This window comes from Panthera pardus, unplaced genomic scaffold, assembly GCF_024362965.1.
Source record: "Panthera pardus isolate Hobbes unplaced genomic scaffold, ASM2436296v1 HiC_scaffold_21, whole genome shotgun sequence".
In the NCBI taxonomy this organism is placed as follows: Eukaryota; Metazoa; Chordata; class Mammalia; order Carnivora; family Felidae; genus Panthera; species Panthera pardus.
In genome coordinates, this window is record NW_026526777.1 from 8,073,619 (window position 1) to 8,093,337 (window position 19,719).

Genomic DNA, 19,719 nt, shown 5'->3' on the forward strand with positions numbered 1-19,719 from the left:
TGGTAATGCTGGCATGAAGTGCCGAAAATAAGCAGGTTATAACTGTAGATTTACATTTAGTAGAACTAGTATGTCTCCTGGTGGGACCTCCACCCAACGACCATCATCCCAACCCCAGAAACCAGGATTTCTAAACTGGCCCAACTCAAACTACTATGATAGGAGGCATGGTAGTGAGTCACAGGGGGCGGGTCACAGGGAGTAACGGTGAGAGAGACGATCTTTCTTTCAGTGTTTGGTTCACAGCCTCAGGTATTGAGTCTATTGGGGGACCTATATTAGTTTCCTAAGGCTGGTGTAACAAATGACCATAAAATTATCGACTTAAAGAAACAGACATTTATTCTGTCATAGTTCTGAGGGTTAGAAGTCTGGATTCTCTGGAGACTCTAGGGAAGATTCATTCCTTGCCTCTCCTGGATTCTGGTGGTTTGCATCCTTCTTAATGTTCCTTGGCTCACAGCTGTGTCACTCTGATCCTTTATCTAACACGTCCTTCTTCTCACATCTCTCTGTGAGTCTATGTCCAAATTTCCTTCTTATGAGCATACCAGTCATTGGATCTAGGGGTCACCTAATCCAATATGCTCATCTTAACTTGATTACGTCTGCAAAGACTGTATTTTCAAATGAGATCACACTCACAGGTGCCAGTTGTATAGGAACTGAGGGAGGGGTACTATTCAACACAATACAGGGACGTGTATATCAACACAATACGGCATCCGAGAGGATCATACTCCCATCCCTCGGGGTTGTCTACAAGCTGATGCTTTATCTGAGCCTACAGCAGACCTTTCCCATATTTCATGGTCTATTGTATGCATCCTTAAGAAAAAGGTTAAATCACTTACTCTAGCACACCCAGCCAGAAAGGATCTCAGAGTCAGGAATTGTGCCTAGTCCTCCATCCCTAAATTAAGTGCTTATTCGTTTACAAGATACTTCCTCAAATTATCGCTTTCCCACTTAAAAGTATATGTGCCATTATTCCTCGTCTCATTTTTCCTGACCTAGTTTGGAAAAGCCACTGAGCATTCTATCGCACCACCTTTGCAGTCAGGGAAACCTGGTTTTGAGTCCTAATTCTGCCAGCTCCTGGTGATGGAGCTCGGAGCTCTTCCAGCCTCAAATAACTAATGCATAAAACGAGGACAATAATATCTATCCCACATGGTGAGTGAGTGAGTGAAATACAGAAGGTGGTATTTATAAAGTGTTGAGCATGGTCCTCAGCACACACCGAGTTCTCCCTGCATGACACTTGCACAGTGCCAAGTGTCATGGGAAAACCACATAGTCACTGTGGGAGACTTCTAGAGTAGCCATTTTGTCCAGCCCTCTTTTTCTTTCTCTCTGCTAGGAGTGTTGGCCTGATGGCCGGGCTTGTGGCAGCTGGCTTGGACAATAAGGCACAAGGAAAGAGAGAAGTCGTGTATTAAGGATGGTCGAGCAAAGGGAAGCAAGACGTCTGGGTCTCTGATGCCGGTGGAACCACCGCGGCGTCCCCGAACTACAAGCTCCATGTTTCTTCTACATTAACAAATCATCAATCTCCATTCTGTTTCAGCAACTTGTTTGGCTGTATTGTTTTATGAAACAAAACCTAATCCTATCTGGCAAGGCATGAAAAACCGAGATCTCATCCTCTAAAATGTATAACCTCACTGAAAAGGCAGGGGGGATGCATACTTTAAAGGAGGAGAGAGAGGGGAATGGCTACATTCTAAATTTTTTTTAATGTTTAGTTATTTTTGAGAGAGAGAGAGAGAGAGAGAGAGCATGAGCGGGGTAGGGGCAGAGAGAGAGGGAGACATAGAATCCGAAGCAGACTCCAGGCTCTGACTTGTCAGCACAGAGCCCGACGCGGGGCTCAAACTCACAAACCCTGAGATTGTGACCTGAGCAGAAGCCGGACGCCCAACCGACTGAGCCACCCAGGCGCCCCGGGGATGGTTACATTCTAAACACAGTGGTTGGGCTTATAAGAACAAGGGCAAGTCAGAGAAGGCAAAAATCTATTCAGGTTGGAACAATCAAAAGTTTCCAGCAGATTAAATCTGAGCCAGGCCTTAGAAGAAGGGGAGGGTTTGGATGGGGGCCCAAGGTAAAATGGAACTCTCAGCATATCAATTAATTAAAAGGTAAAGAAAAGACTCAGAAGGAAAAAAGGAAACAACTAACAAAATAAATTCAGGGGTATAGATGAAAGCTATCCCTATAAGGAGGAAAAAACATATGGGTTTTCAGTGTGACAAAAACAAAAAACAAAAAACCAGCTCTCTAGCTAATATAATGCAAAGACTAACAAAGAATGAGAGTAAATTTATGGTTCTTTTAAGAAATGTTTAGTCTGGTCCCAGCAGTAGAAATGGTTAATTTTTCATGTACTTAAATCCCTGATAATTATTAATAACTTGTCATGATGGAAGAGAAATGCTATGGGACAAAGATGTGATCAAATCTCAAAAATATGGGCAAAATAAGCCTAAGAGGATAGAATGTAAACAGAAGGGTTTTTATGGACATATGAAAAACATATTTATATGAAAGGAATTAGTTGCGGTCATAGGGGTTTTCCTTCCCTTTTTTGTCCCTTTTTTTTTTTTTTTTTTTTTTTTTTTTTTACTCTTTCAGTGTTTTAGCTACTCCCACAGAAGAAACCAAAGACACCAAATCTGGCAAAATGATTCTTAGCTGGGACTGACTCAGATACATGACTCGATTTTCGTTAACTTGCTTCGTAGAACGTCAAACTCACAGAAATTATATGTGCATCGATTAACAGCTTTTTTGTTGTAAGTAATAAAATCCAATTCAAGTTAGCTTAAGCAAGAAAGGCAAATTGACTAAATGAATGCAGTTCATTCATGCAATTTAAAGGAAGGATTAGAGCAGGGACTCATGGAAGGTGCTGGAACAAAGAAGCTAAAAGCAATCAGGATTTTCTCTCTTTGCTTCCCTGGTCTCGGCTCCTTTCTGCACGGCTGTTTCTCCTTCTCTGCAGACCGACTTTCTCTGCTTCTCATTCCTGGGCCAGGGAGGTCTTCCCTCCTGCCCCTACTCCAGTTCCACAGTTAACGCCCTTCCCTTTCAAGAGACTGTTCCAAACTGAAATCCATTCTGCTATTCTCTATTCCAGATTGCCCAAAGAGAAAACTGTGAGCGCTCAAACTGGCCCCAGGTCCGACCAAGCCCTCAAGGCCCTGGAGTAATACGGCCCTCCCTGTTTCTCCAACTTTGCACCAGGGTCCCCTCGTCTCTGGTGGTTCTCTTCCTCCTCGGGGACTTTGCTCTCACTCTCCTCTTTGATGAAAGCATTCTTCCCCCAGACCTGGGCACAGCTGCCTCCTTCTCTCAGTCACAGCCTCCAGGAGGCCAGCCTCACACATTTGACCTAAAATGGGAATGAAAGACTGTTATGAATAGTATCCTCAAGCTAGACCACCTTATATAACGGATCAGAGAGTACTTTCTCATGATGTCGGAAGACGTAGACGTAGGATGACATTGAATTGAAACACGGGTAACTATGTCAAAGAACAGAAGCATTTGGAGATTAAGAATGTACATTTAGGAAGTAGTTAATTATGGACAATTTTCCAAGTTGTTTTCCACAAAAAACTAATGTGCCTGAAGAAATTAATCTGTGTTAGGGGTGCCTGGGTGGCTCGGTCAGTTGAGTGTCCGACTTCGGCTCAGGTCATGATCTCACAGTTCGTGGGTTCCAGCCCCGCGTCGGGCTCTGTGCTGACAGCTCAGAGCCTGGAGCCTGCTTCGGATTCTGTGTCTCCCTCTCTCTCTGCCCCTCCCTTGCTCGCGCTGTCTCTCTCTGCCTCAGAAATAAATAAACATTAAAAACAATTTTTTTAAAAGAAATTAATCTGTGTTACATGAAAAGAAAATTACCTGATCCAATTAATATGAGCAATACTGCATTTTATATCTCCTTCTTTGTCATTTACAGAGTACAGGACCACATTAGAGACTCAAAAGTCACTACCATAGAAACTGTTCTGTTCATTGAACTCAAATTTCCCCCAAAGCACCCCAATGCAATTTTCAACATGCAGTAGACGTAACCGTTATTTAAGTACTATTCATTTAGCCTTGTTTCCCTTCCTCTGATTTCTTTGGCAGGCAGGGGGTGGCAAGGGATTTTCAATAGACCCTATTTTACAGGTGAGGAAACTAAAACCCAAAAAGATTAAAGTACCTTTCCAAGCTTATACCTTTCCATTCTGAAATCTTTACTTTTATAGATAAGGAAATGGAAACCCAGACAGGTGAAAGAGCTAAGATCCTGGATCAAAATGTGAATAAATAACTTAGGAACCAACTATGAAATCTAGCCATAAAATCTGCTGCCTGAGGTAAAATCTGTACATTGTGTTCCCTCATTACTTTGTCATAACAGAGAAGGAATGTAAGATGTGACTGCCCAGAAAGTCTATTAGAACACATGCTTCTAGTTGGATAATAGACCTCAGAGATAAAATGTAATACTTTTTGCTTTGATATCTGCAAATATATCTGCAAATATATCTGCTTTGTAGACGTCTTTACCCCAAACATATCTATGCTATAAGTGAAAATTTCTTATATTTTGCCTAGATTGTTAAAATTGCCTCCTAACTGGTCTACTTACTCCCACTCTTACCTTTTATAACTAAGTGACTCATTACCATACTTTGTGCAACTTACATTACTTTTCAGTGTTTCATTTTCCCTGGCTCTAAGATGGGCATAGTTGTATATTTCTCTAAATTGATGGGGTTTTATTATTTTAGCATATTTGTGAAACAGTTGAGCCATTTAGGGAAAATTGTATTAGATGGTCCAGCTATCTTATGGCTTGATAATGCTTTTTTTCTGAAATTAATGAATATTAGTCGGGCGCCTACTGTATACAGTGGAACCTACTGAATTGATGTGGGACATTTCAGAAAATCGGCCCTCCATTTATATTCTAAAGAGTTCCTTTAGAATAATTCCCAGAAGAATAGAAGGAGATTAAAAGTTAGGCCCATATCCATCCATCTATCCACTCATCCTTTCTTCCTCCTCTTTAAACATGTCAGATTTCATGATGTATTTCAAATACAGACTCAACAGTAGTTACTGATGGGTTTGGATGTACAATAAGAAAAAAAGATGGAGCAAAAATCTCCCTGGTCTTTAGCCTAAGCAACCAGGAAGAAAATGGTATGTTTCCTAAGATGGGAAAACTTGAAGATAGTAATAGATGTAGGGTTGAAAATCAAAAGCTGCCTTTTGTATATATTGACTTTGAGTTGACTTTGGACGCCTAAAGGTACAATAGAAGAGAGATGTAGGATAGAAACAGGTGAACAAACCTGGAGCCCAGGGCTGTAGCCATGAACTTCACGGGCATTAACATATAGATGATATTGAAAGGCGTGGGAATAGGGAATAAGTGAGAGGAATGAAAACACTCAGGTATAAGCCCTGGTACACAACATTTGGAAGATAGAAAAAGGATGACGCAAGGCGAGTTCGTCTGAAGCAGGCCGGTGATGTCAGCAGTAAATCAAGTATTTCAAAACCAGTGTTTTCAAAACCAAGTATTTCAAACCAGGATTTCAAAAGACAAATGGAGAAAGCATTTAAAAAAGGGAGGGGAGGGTAGATGATCAATTGAGTCGAATATGGTCAGCCCATAAAGTCAGGGTGAGGGCCAAGAACAAATCACTAGACCTGACAACATGGGAGACATGTTGTCTCAGGATCCCAACCAGCTGAGATTCCCATCATGCAGGGCTTTGCAGACCATTTTAAGGACGCTGGATTTTGCTCTGAATGAAGTCGGAGCCATTGGACCACGTAGAAGAAATAGGAGATGGCCCGTCATCCACCTTACCAGAGTGGCTTGGGCCATTCCAACGAGACGAGATGGTAGGGGACAGAAGAAGCAGGAAGCTCAGTTAGGAGATGATGACAATAATTCATAGAGGACAAGACGGTGGCTTGGACGGGAAGGCGGCAGCCTAGATGTTGAGAGGTCCGATTCTGAATCCATTTGTAGGTAGAACCAAGAGAATTTACAGGTGGATTAGATGCAGGAAATGAGAGAGAGACAGGAGTCACAGGTGACCCCAAAATATTTGGCCTCAGCCTCTGGGAAGATAAAGCTGCCGTACGACCGGTGCTCCTACGTGTTTGAGGAAATAAGGACAAACCAGTAAAGAGACGAAAGAGTGATAGTGAGGCTGGAGAAAATCCAAGAGACGCAGAAGCAAAGCAGAGAGGAAAGTCATTCTCAGAAAAGGAAATGACCAAGTGACCAACGGTATTAAACGCTGCTGATAGACCAGACAAGAAGATTACAAAATAACTCCTAGACTAACACAGAGCTCATCGGTAACCATGACAGGAGTCACTTTAGGGCAGTGGTGGAGTGGGAAGCCTGACTACAGGGAGTTTAAGAGAGAATAGAAGAAAACACCTGAGACAGTAAGGACAAGACAAATGTTTAAGTGAATTTTGCAAGCAAGGAGTGGGGTCCTACCTGAGGGAGAAGTGAAGTGGAACAGTCTTTTTTGGATGGGAGGGGAAAAAAAAAACGTGTTTATGTTGAGGAAAAATCCAATAGAGAGCAAAATCTGTTGATGCAAAAGAAAGAGGGGAGGCTTGCAGGGGGAATCAACAAGGAGGGATGGAAGTATACGCCCGGGAGGCCATGGATGCAGCGAGGAGAGTTCATCCACACAGACAAAAAGGCAGATGGCAGCTGTGGGCACAGGTACCCTCGTAGGTACACACCATATACGCACAGGTGCAGTGGAGGGGCCTTGTGGAAGCTGTCCTCTACTCACCTCAATTTTCCCGTTGGATGGGAAGGAGGTCCTTAGCCCAGAATGAAACTGGGGAGAAGGGAAGGCAGGCGATTGTCACGGAGCAGAAGAGTGATTGCACTGTCCCACCAGCCAGCCAGCCAGCCAGCCAGGAACCCATTTGTGCTTTGCGGCCATGAGTCTAAAGTCAGGCATCATGACTGTGCTTTTCTCCAGCAGGTTCAGCTGTGTGGGTGCAGCATAGTAGGTGGAGGGTCAGATTTAGCCGGGGGGGGGGGGTATGTTTTGGCCCCGGTGAATCATTGTTGCAATTAAACTTACATGCCAGCTCTAGAGCTGATGGAAAGGATGATGAAGCGAAAGGAAAATAGCGGTTCCCAGAGCCCCTCCCCATGGTTTAGGAGTTTTCAATTTCGTATAATTCTCACAACCACCCTGTGAAAGAGATATATTTTCCTCGTATTACAAATGGAGAAACAGACCAAGGGAAATCACACGAAGCCACTTTTTCCCCAAGATCATTCAGCTGGAAAGCAGAATGACACGGAGAACATAGCACAGATTTTTCGGAGACCCTCGCAGGTCCGACTGAAGGGAAGATTTGGTAGTCTTCTGGGGACTCCCATTGGCTCAAGAGCCAGGCTGTGGCTGAGTCAGCTGGCCAGACACCAGGACCCAGCTTCCTGCCATCAAAACCCCAGGTGGCAGACACAGTCACCAGTTTGGCCAGAGATACATGGCACCACCACTCACAAAACCACTCATTTGCTCCTATAAAACAGTCATCACCTAGCAGGATGCCAAGAAAATCAATCATGACTCAACTCCCAGTTCGGTTTGATTCACTGACCACGTGTCGACATGATCATAATGCTTGGTCATCATGCTTCATAATTATCATCCTTAGGTCTGGAGCAACTGTGGGCCTGAGCAAAACCAGCGATGTGTGGGTGAATCTTCCTTGAAGCAAATTTCAGTGCATGGATTGTTTAGTTCGTGGGTGATCCCTGATTCCGATAGAGGGCCTGCTAGTCTCCTAGAACTGGAAGAGGTTTTCGAGATGATTGTGCCCAGCTTCCTCATTTTGTAGGCTTAAGAGTCTTAATGTTAGGGGCACCTGGGGTGGTTTAGGTGGTTCAGCATCCGACTCCAGCTCAGGTCATAATCCCACGGCTTGTGAGTTCGAGCCCCGCGTCAGGCTCTGTGCTGACAGCCTGCTTCAAATTCTGTGCCTCCCTCTCTCTCTGCCCCTCCCCACTTGTGCTCTCTCTCTCTCTCTCTCTGTCTCAAAAATAAATAAACATTAAAAGAATTTTAAGTATCTTAGAAGTATAGAAGATGTATATAAAATGTATGTTACCCTATCTTGGATGCTAACTCCATAATGGGAACGCATATAAGAGAAATCCTTCTCAAGGATAAGGGATTTTTGTAAGTAGGTACATCTTATGAATTACTAGCTCCTCTTTTCTTCCTTATATGGACACTGTTCTTTGCAAAAAAACACACGCTCAGTAACTGTTTATTAAATGCTTAACTGGCTGGCCAAAGGGAATGAAGCCATGACACGAAGAAAAATTGTCAGGAGAATTTCAAACCCCTGGCAGTCTTTCTCCCAGACCAAGTTTTCATGTCCCTACATGGGAACCGTGCGGAAGAAAGCGAGAACAGGTAGTAGACATTGCGAAAAAGGAAAAAGCCTATCAAGGTCACGTAGCAGTGACACAGCCTTCTTGAATTCCCAACCCCGAATCTGCTGCAGGACCTGTGGCTCCCATTCTGACCGTGAAGAGGCTATTATTGGCTATTAAGTCAGAGCCAAATGCGAGGGGGACCGATTTCCCAGCTGCACACGAACACGGTCAGGAACAACCTTAATCTGACTACACATTTTAAAACGGTCTTTGCAGTCCAGAGAGAAACGAGTATTGAAATAGAACAGCAGGGATGATTTAAGGACATGGAAGACTGTATTTCCTTCGCTTCAAACCTTCACAATTGGTTTACGTGTTTGTCATCTATTGTTTTCAAGGTTCGCGAGAGGTACCAATTAGATGTGCTCCTTCTTAGGTTTAAAGACGAGGAGGAGACAGATGGGACGTACACAATTGATCCTGCTCTGAGCGGTGGATGCTGATGTCACACGGGCAGTGAAGACAACATGGTGAAAGAGGTCGGAAACACTCTTGACGGCTCGTCCGGGCTAATTTTTATCAAGTCAGGACCATCATCCCTGCTACACAGATAAGGATCTTGGGGGTCAAGAGGTTTAAGTGAGGTGCCTAATATCTTTCGCCTACAATAGATGCTGAGTATACAAGGCGTGGTACCAGGTGTGAAGGTTCAGCGGCAACAGGCTGTGGGAAACGGAAGGGAAAAGGGGTATGCAATGGTGGAATGTTCCGTTGGTTCCGCCACCCTGGTGGTGAAAGAGTTGCCAGTGATGCTAACGTAGCTTCGCGTGGTGGCCTGCCAGTGACTGTTCGCAGTGGCCTGGTGACCATCACTGCCCTTGGTGATAAGGGCTCTCCGGGAGGTGAGGTCCCCAAGTGGGTCTTCGCCATGAGAAGTGAAGCTAACTCAGGCATGAGGCAGACCCTGCGTCACGAAGAGAGGTGGGAATATACGAGGGAGATCAGGTGGCCGTGAACACAAGCGCGGGGAGAGGCCTAACCCACCAGATTCGAACCTGCATCAGAGTCCGGTCACCTCCGAGGCACCGTCAGATTTAGCTCTATGCATGGCTCATAAAAATAATCCCCATCAGGCTGGCATTACCGGGCTCCCAACATTCTCAGGAGCAGGAAACTGCATGGTTGCTCTGCTGAGCCGGATCATTTGGAGGATCTGATTTGGCGTGGGTACTATCGTCATGATTTCAGCTTTTCAGTTCTGATCACACGAGACCTCGGCCAATGGTGCTGGCCTCGGCTTCTCGGTTTCTCTTCCTTTGCCATTTATCACATTGCTATTGGCTTAATTATCTGTCTTCTCCGCTCGACTATTGCTTTTTGGGGCCAGAAACTGTGTCGTTCTTACCGGGTTTTCGCCACAACGCTAGCACAGTCCCTAGCATAGAATTAGTGGTGGATGTTATGAAAGAAATTAAAGATGTTCTTGGGGCACCTGGGTGGCTCAGTCGGTTGAGCGTCCGACTTCGGCTCATCATGATCTCTCACACTCCGGGAGTTCGAGCCCCGCGTCGGGCCCTGTGCAGACAGCTCAGAGCCTGGAGCCTGTTTCCAATTCTGTGTCTCCCTCTCTCTCTGCCCCTCCCTTGCTCATGCTCTGTCTCTCTCACTCTCAAAAATGAATAAATGTTAAAAAAAAAATTTTTTTTAAATAATAAAGATGTCCTTAAAGAAGTAACATTTGAGCTGGGTCATGAACCATGAATGCATACTTATCAGGGGCCGGGGGAGTGGAATCCCAGGAGGTGGGTGCCATGTCTCCCAGAAAGAGTGTTGTGGGGAAAAGCCGGAAGGACTAACGTACAGAGCTCAGGATGGCTGTATAACCCACTGGGAGGGAATACTGGCTTTCACGTCAGAGGCCTGGGTTCGAGTCATATTTATATTCCTCAACAGCTAAATACTTGGGCTACACTTCAGAAGGGAGAGGGAAAAACTACCAGACCCTTGCCCCTATTCTAGGGATGGGCCAAAGGGAAGGACTCAAGACAGCCTACGTGTTCTTTCTGATATTCTCAATGCCTCGATGGGGCAGAAGAGACTGGCATTTTTGCTTACTGACACATATTTTCTTTTCTAAAACATATCTGTTGGCACTCATTTTGGAACCACATTCATGTGGTGTGGGCCAAACAGAGAAGGTAGACTTCTAAAATGATCTCACATCGTACCACAAGAAGCAGCAGTCAACTTCTGGATAAATCCTAAGAAATCTTACAAAATTCACAATGTAGAACACGTTTCTGTCCAGAGGCACCAAGAAACTCAAACTGAATAATCTGCATCAGCATCCTTTGGAAACTGCTATCTGTTCTACAAAAATCCTTGGAGAGACCCCGGGGCACGAGGAAAGCGTAGGTGAAGTTAAATTGTGGGCTGTAGCCCCAGTAGCTGTGTGGTCTTTGGTGAGTGACGTGCACCCCGCAAGTTTCAGTTTTCAGGGTGACAGTGAGACGTGCCTCGTGGGCTTTTTGTGATGATCAGTGGGAATAAGGAGCGTGAGAGTGCTTTGCTATTATGATTATGACAATTGCAATAAATATTCGGTTAAAGAGGGACAGTGTTTCATTTCCCCGACCAAAAAGAGGAGTGGAGTAACGTTTGGAAAGTGCCAGAAAGGAGATACAAATTTCTGTGGTTGACAGCATGCTATTGAGACAGCTCCAGCTGTGGACCTGATTCAGCCAGGTACAAGATGTGTCATTTGAGGCCAATGATAGGTTATCGTTGAGCTCGGGTCCCTCACCAGCAGTAATAAAAGCGCACTTTGGGGGCACCTGGGTGGCTCAGTTGGTTGGGCTTCCGACTTTGGCTCTGGTCATGATCTCGACGTTCGTGGGTTCGAGCCCTGCATCGGGCTCTGTGCTGACAGCTCAGGGCCTGGAGCCTGCTTCGGATTCTGTCTCCCTCTCTCTCTGCCCCTCCCCTGCTCATGCCTTGTCTCTCTCTGTCTCTCAAAAATGAATGAACGTTAAAAAAAATTTTTTTAATAAAAACTCACTTTGCAGGGGTTTGGTGAGAAGGACAGAAAATTAGTTTAAAGTATCTGGAACAAAACAGACATTCAATAATGATAGCTGCTATCACTCTTGTTCTCTTCCTCCCCATCATCATTATCATCACTGCATTTTCTCCCCCTTCTTCAGATTTTAACCAGGGCAGCTGTAGAAAAAGATACCTGTTTCCAGTCGGCAGTGGGCATGGAGGCTTTGAGATTTCTACAGAGTTCTTGATCTGTTCAGGGAAAGCGCCCCCCACTTCAGAATATAGTAGATTTGTCAGTTTCTTCACTCTGCCATTGAACTCCTCCTAAAGTTTGTAGATTCAATTTCCTTGTGTTAAAGGTGGAGGGCAACAAGAATTAAAGTTTTGTCAATGCAGGGGGCGCCTGGGTGGCTCAGTCGGTTGAGTGGTTGAGCTTCTGACTTCGGCTCGGGTCATGATCTCACAGTTAGTGAGTTCAAGCCCCATGTCAGGCTCTGTGCTGACAGCTCAGAGCCTGGAGCCTGCTTCGGATTCTGTGTCTCCTTCTCTCTCTGCCCCTCCCCTGCTCGCGCTCTGTCTCTCTCTCTCTCAAAAATAAATACACATTAAAAAAAATTTTTTTTTCCAAGTTTTGTGAATGCAACAGTGACCTGGCTTTAATAAGAGAAGCAGAGTGAAATAAGCAAGGCAGAAATTCATTCAGCGTTCTCAAGGTCAACATTTATTCCTATAAAGTACTCTAAGTGTGATTTACTTATTTGAGGTCACTGTGTAGAAGGTGCTAGAGAAATAGGAACTATCATTTTGACAGTCTTAATGACTGCTACTTAAGTGTTTGAACACCAAACAATATTCAGAGTAAGCAATTTAATAAACGAACAATTGCTCACACAAGGGTAATTACCCCCATTTTGGTTTAATTATTAATGTGGGGTTTTTCTAGATTCCCAACTTTAGCAAGCAATCTTGTTGTAATGAAAAAGAAAGTATAAAATATTACCTGCTACGATATATAAAATGACCATTTTATTACTATCATGGAGCAGCTAAGGCTACCCAGCTAATACAATCTCTTGAGGTCCCCACATTCTGTCTTTCTCCATAGGAAATGGCAGAGTTGGAAAAGTCAGTTCTATAGAGGCAGAGACATAGAGTAACTTCAGAGACAGGGGACACTCTGTGGCCACATCTATTTCTTTCACAGACCTGGTATGGTTTTCAAGGTCCCATCGTCCAAGGCAATTTGTGCAACGTGGAAAATGTTTCTGGACCACTTCGTGTCTGGGAGGGTAAAGTCTGAAGAAACTGGGTTGTAGGAGGCTAGTGGTTGGGATGTGAGGTAGCGTGAGGCCAGAAAGATCTCAAAAGCCAAAAGGGAAAACTTGAGAAATCCGTTCTGCCTTCTTAATTAAATCATAAAGTAGACCAGGGTGTAAAGGAGCATCTGCCCTCGACACCGCTATGGCGTCAGGGAGAACATTCGAGACCACAGTCCTGGAACCAGTCTCCCAGCATGAGCACTCCGTGAAGCTCCCTGCTTCTGATGAGCTCAGTCATGATGAGAGGTTCAAACCTCCTAGGCTGTTTATCCCCCTCCCCACAAATCCCCTGCTCTCTGTCTATTTGCTTAGTCTGGTCCAATCCTTCACTCCTCTCGCTTCCTTAAATCCTTTTTCACCACTTTCTGGACCTGTCAATCTGCAACCAGCCAACCTCCTCGCATGGCCCAATATCATTTCACATCCTTCCTGGGAAATTGCATGGACTAAAAAATAGCCATAATCCCAAAGTCCCTACCTTCCCTAAACTCTATTCAAATGTGAGCATATACATCTCCTGCTACCAGACCAGGAGGTAAGATCAGTTCTTCTCACTTTTTATAACTAACTAGATTTCTGTTTCTCTTAGCAGACCTCTCCTCCTCTAAGAAATCATCCTGGGGTGCCTGGGTGGCTCAGTCGGTTGAGCGTCTGACTTTGGCTCGGGTCATGATCTTGCGGTTTGTGGGTTCAAGCCCCGCGTCGGGCTGTGTGCTGACAGCCAGCTCAAGCCCGGAGCCTGCTTCGGATTCTGTGTCTCCCTCTCTCTGCCCCTCCCCCACTGACACTCTGTCTCTCTCTCCTTCAAAAATAAATAAACCTTAAAAAAAATAATTTTAAAGACCAAAAGGGGGAAAAAACTGTCAAGGTAAAATTCTATACCTAGTGAGAAAGCCTTCAGATATGAAAGTAAAATAAACACCTTTTCAGACAAACAGATCTGAGAATTCTTGACTTCAAACTAACATTATAGGAATGGTAAGGAAGAATGTTAAACAAAAGCTTGAAAGAAAATGATGCTAGACAGAAATTCATTGACTCAAAGGGGAAATAAGAAATGCCAGAAATAAGAAAAGTGTGGGTAAATATAAAACACTGAAAAGTGCTTCGTTGTTTTCAAATAACAATTGATTATTTAAAACAAAAATAACGTGTTTGATTTTCTGACATATGCAGAAGGGAAAGCCATGAAAACAACCACACAAAACAACCACTGGGAAAATGAGACAGTATTGTAAAGTTTTTGCATTACATGTGATCTGGTATAATAATGTTTACAATTAGAGTATGCTGAGTTAAAGATAATATTGTAGATAATAGAGCCAGAAGTAAAAACTAACACAGGGAAGTATAGATAATAGGGCAAGAAAAGAAATAAAATGAAATCACATAATATTCAATTTTTTCAAACAAAGCAGGAAATGAATAAGAATAAAATAGAAAAAAAAGAACAGAGAGAATGAAAAGAAACAAAGTACTAAATGACACAAAACCCAACTGTGTCAACACTTACATTAAATTTAAACATGTGCTTCAAAGGATGTCGGTAAGAGAAAAGACAACCCAGGGGAGACAATATTTGCAAATACTTATATACCGTGTAAACAACTTTTATCAAACCCATAATGAGATACCACCTCACACCCTGTAAGAAAACTAAAAACAGAAAACAAAGCAAAACAAACAGACAACAACACGTGTCTTCTGGAATATACCAGAATTTTGGGGGGCCCTCATTCACTGCTGGTAGGAAGTGGCCATTTTGGAAACAGTTTGGCATTTCCTCAAAATGCTAAACACAAGGATTACCATATGATCTAACAATCACACTCCTGATATATCAGACATCTCCCCAAAAGAAATGAAAACACATATTCATACAAAACCTTGTACACGACGTTTATAGCAGCATTATGTATAATAGACCCAAAATGAAAACAACCCAAATGGCCATCACCCGATGAATAGATAAACAAAACAGGTGGTACATCCATTAAATCTAATATTATTTAGGCATAAAAAGGAAAGAAGTGCTGATCCACGGTATAACATGAATGAACTTTGAAAGCGTTATGCTAAGTCAAAGAACCCAGTTACCAAACACCAAAGACCACATATTATATCATTCCATAGTGACGGAAAGTAGACTACTCGTTCAGGGGAGGGTTAGGAAGGGAGATGGAGAAGAAAAGAATGACACGTGACCCGCTAACAAATACAAGGTTTCTTCGTGGATCGATGAAAATGTTCTAAAATGTAAAATGTAATGGGAGCGTTGGCCTCACAACTGTGGGAATATGCTAAAAATCACTGAATTACACACTTTGAAAGGGTGAATTTTGTGGTATGTGAGTTACATATCAATAAAACTGTTACAAAATATATATATATAAAGGGAGAGGGGCCTTTAGCCAGTTAGAACCGAAAGCACCGGGCAGAAATGGGTGGAATGGGGAGAGAGGGTTCAAAATGACCTTGGCTTCCGGAGAGAGAATCTGAATTCGAAGCCATGCTCTAAGCCGGCTTGTTACATATGTCCTCTACTTAGACATCCAGTCATGTATATAATAATATAATATAATAGAGGCTGTTATATTATTATAATGTGTTATAATAATATAATAGAGGCTGTTGTGAAAAGAAGGTGAACCCAGCCTCGGAAAATGGAGAACGGGAGAGAAGAGCTGACAGGATCACAGGAAGAGATGCTAACAGAGCCCAGTTATTTTTAACATAGTGTCTCTTTGATTAGCAAGCGTGGGGAGAAACATAGGTGGCCTACAGGAAATGAATCTGGACGTTTCCCTGCAGTCTAAGAATATAAATTACAGAGCGGCGATTCGAAGAAAGAACCACCTTGACTTCGGAATCACGGTCACAACAGGGAAGAGGAGGGTCAGTGGTTCAGTCTGGTGGCAGGACCGGACTCAAATCTTGACTCTGTCCCTTGCTGTGTAATTCAGAAGTCACCCCTTCTGAACCTCAGCCTTTTCATTAGTAAGATGTGAATAACGCGATCCGTTTCATGGAACTGAGATGTAACTTAAATGAGATAATATGTGGGAATTTTCATATCTGGTGTCTACACAGCAAGCTATCTATACCATACCCTGTCCTCCCTGTCTGTCTCTCCATTATTTATTTCCCAGCTATTCGTTGAACATCTATTCTGTGGGAAGCACTGGGATATAGAAACTCCCCAACGGCAGGGAAATATTTTGGGTAGAATACGTAGGACACACTTTGCTTTGGGCAAGCTGTACCGCAGAGACAGCATGAGTCTCATTCATCTTTTTAACCTCAGTACCGAGCCGAGGGCCTGCGAATAATAGGCACCTGATACATGTTAGCTGAATAACTGAACGGATTAATTCAAAGAAAATGTGGCAATTTTCCTATTGTTAAATCTTGAACTTTTTTTTTCCCCCAGTGCAGAACTAACTTGTAAAAAAAGTAATTCAGAGGCTAGGCCTTTTTTTTTTTAAGTTTTTATTTATTCATTTTAGAGAGACAGAGACAGCGCGAGTGGGGAAAGGGCAGAGAGAGAGGAAGAGGAATTCCCAAGCAGGCTCCACGCTGTCAGCGCAGAGCCAAAGGCAGGGCTCAAACTCATGAAACTGTGAGATCATGACCTGAGCTGAAATCAAGAGTTGGATGCTTAGGAGACTGAGCCACCCAGGCGCCCCTGGGCCATCTTTTCACAGGAAATGATATAAGAAATCACGAAATGCTGAGATTCAAGTCACATGTATGGAAGCTTTCAAAACCAAGATGACTGCTGCCCTGCTGGTAGAATCTTGTGAAACTTGAGTTTCGCCCCCTTCACTTACCGGCCGTGTTGGTTCCACAGCCCCGGTTCCTTCTTCAAAGCAAAAGGGATCATAATATATAATTCAGGGAGTTGATGATAGTATCCAAGGAATACATGTGAGTGTTTTATGTTCCGAAAAATAAAATCCAGGGAAATATGAAATGTAATCATTATCATTATTATATTTTTATTACCATTTCAACCTTTACCAGTTAAAGCTGCCCAGAACAATTTTTCTGCATTAAGAAAGCCATAAGTATAGCTTTCGGAATGGTGACTGTGTATGCACCTTTTAAAAATGCCCAAACCCACTAACAAGACGTCTTTGAAACATTAAAATTTTATAAACAACGTGCTCGCTATTATTTGAGACGTTTCCAAAGAAGTTCACTACACACAAAAATTTTGTCTAAATAATAGCATCTTCGTTATACTAATTTAAACATGGTAATAAATGCTCCTCTGTTTTGGAGTAAGTCTAAGTTTCTATAACAAAGAGACGCATAAAGTGCAAAGAATAACTTATGTGTCTTACAGAACCATAGAGGTGAGCTTTCAACCTGATGGGCAGACACACCCCCATTGTACTCATCACAGGTTCCTTCCATTTATTCTATCTCTCCAGGGTGTTGTTCTTTTCTATGTAAATGAAGTAGGTTCAAAATCTCAGGTTAGAAAGAGGGAACAGAGAGAAAACTTTCCACGGTCTGAAAGCCTAGGCCCCAAAGTGGTACGTTATCCAGAATTTCTCTTGTAATGAATCTGTTGTGATCTACATCAGCACCCCTTGCACAATTATACTAAAGGAAGATCAGGGTCCAAAATGTGTACAGAACATGATGACAGTGAGATCTATCTTTTATTCAGTGCCATTTATGTGCCTTTACTCCTCACAACAGTCCTGAGACATATTATCCTGACATTCGACGTGCAGAGACTAGGGACCAGAGGGACTGTGAGGTCTCCACAGCTATGCAGATAGGACGTGACAAAGCCAGCGTCACACTGGTCTGTCCGATCCACGGCTCACTTTCCTGCTTCTTATGAGCCACAAAAACTTTAGGAAACTTCTATCTAGTCTAGACTCTCAGAAAGTATCTTTTCACCCTGATATGCAACGACTTCCTGATGTGAAACGGAAACTTCTCATTTTTTCATCTCCTCGCAATTCACAAAGGGGTTCATGCTTGACTTCATTTGCTTTTCATAACCAGACGAGGGCAACAGCATATGCATGACTATCTCTATTTCTTAGATGAGGAAGAGGAGGGTGAAAAAGCTTAAATAATTTGCTCCAAGAAGGAACAAACCCCTGTCCCCTATCTTGACCTCAAGTCAGTGAACAGCTTTTAAGCACGTAAGTCGTATGTTATACTGATATTTGTTACAATGGGCTTTTACTTGTATGATCATTATAAGACTGATGTATGATCAAGCATATAGAGCCCTTGGAGCAGAGGCCATGTATAGGAGCTACATCATTCAAGAATTAGGAGCAATGTTTAAAACAGAATAGACGACCTTTTAGGAAGCCAAACAGAGAGCGACCCAAACTCGATTTGTGTATCAAGGCAGAACAAGAGGAACTGATTTTAAATGACAGCAGAGGGGCGCCTGGGTGGCGCAGTCGGTTAAGCATCTGACTTCGGCTCAAGTCATGATCTCGCGATCCGTGAGTTCGACTCCCGTGTCAGGCTCTGTGCTGACAGCTCAGAGCCTGGAGCCTGTTTCGGATTCTGTGTCTCCCACTCTCTGACCCTCCACCGTTTGTGCTCTGTCTCTCTCTGTCTCAAAAATAAATAAACGTTAAAAAAAATTAAAATTAAAAACAAATATATAAATTACAGCAGAAAAAAAATAGCTATTAGTTATGAGAATGAACATTTGCGGGGCGCCTGGGTGGCTCAGTCGGTTGAGCGACCAACTTCGGCTCGGGTCATGATCTCACAGTTTGTGAGTTCGAGCCCCACGTCGGGCTCCGTGCTGACAGCTCGGAGCCTGGAGCCTGCTTCGGATTCTGTGTCTCCCTCTCTCTCTGCCCCTCCCCCACTCTTGTTCTGTCTCTGTATCTCTCTCAAAAATAAATAAACATTAAAAAAAATTTTTAAAAAAAGGATGAACATTTGCACCAAAGACAAAAACAGCAACGCTTAACATTGTGCTGAATCCCCTTCCCTCAATGTCTCCCATGTGGGATCAGTGAATCAATTAGACAACATCTAGGTAGAGTTGGGGAGAGTCTGGCCCAGAGCCTCGAAGCTGGAGCAAAGACTTAACCTGCAGTCTCCTATGAATCAGAGAATTTGGGGGTGGAGAGAGCCAAAGTCTGCTCCGGTCATTATGTGATCCACGTGACCTTAAGCAAGGCGCTGAATGCCGCTGAATCGCTGTTCTCAACTAGCAAAATCTGATAGCATTCCCTGCCCTGCATCTCTCACAGGATTGTCATAAGCCACACGTGACATCATCTACATGAGGAGGCTCTGTGAACTGTAATTGCCTTCAGTCCCATCTGTATCTCAGGTGTCGACTTCTGATCATTCAACCAGTGATCGGTACGCTTTGCTTTGGATGTACGTAACTGCCTTTAATACCATATCTCACTTTATTCCTCTTTTCACTTAAAAGGAAGGCTTTGATGTCATTTTACATAGGTTTGCTTAGGAACTCAAGAGTCTCCTGAAGTTGGTCAGGGCATTGAGCACACTGGAGAATTTTCGCCAGTGCTCCAATAATCAGCAGTAGTTAAAACTCACTCGTGGGTCTATCCATTACTTAGGCTTATGGATGACTCTAGTTCTCCATGAATGGCTATCCCGTCATTAATATTGGTTGCTAAATTGTTTTTGGCTCTGCTCTCTAGCATTACCTCTTTCCCTATTGATTTGTCTTTCTGAATTGAGGAAGCACAGGTCCCCCTTTCTTCATGCTAAATGGCCCTATAAAAATTGAATTTTCCATGAAAATATTCTAGGGAGTGTGAATATCAAGGCAGAATTAAGACTAAGGCATTGCTACAGGATTTGGTATTAAGGGGAAGCTTATAAAAGGCTAGACAACAGGCAGGAGGCCTGTTGGGCCGTCCATCAGCCCTAACA

General features: G+C 43.3%; 1 long non-coding RNA gene across 1 annotated transcript; it reads right to left on the bottom strand.

The window, feature by feature from the left end:
* Nucleotides 1-2,677: 2,677 nt before the first annotated feature.
* LOC109276709 (uncharacterized) lies at nucleotides 2,678-6,930 on the bottom strand. Its single transcript, XR_002084810.2, has 2 exons — nucleotides 6,837-6,930; nucleotides 2,678-3,397 (listed from the first exon to the last, which is right to left on the bottom strand). It is a non-coding gene; the product is annotated as an uncharacterized LOC109276709 (long non-coding RNA).
* Between the last annotated feature and the right edge of the window lie 12,789 nt (nucleotides 6,931-19,719).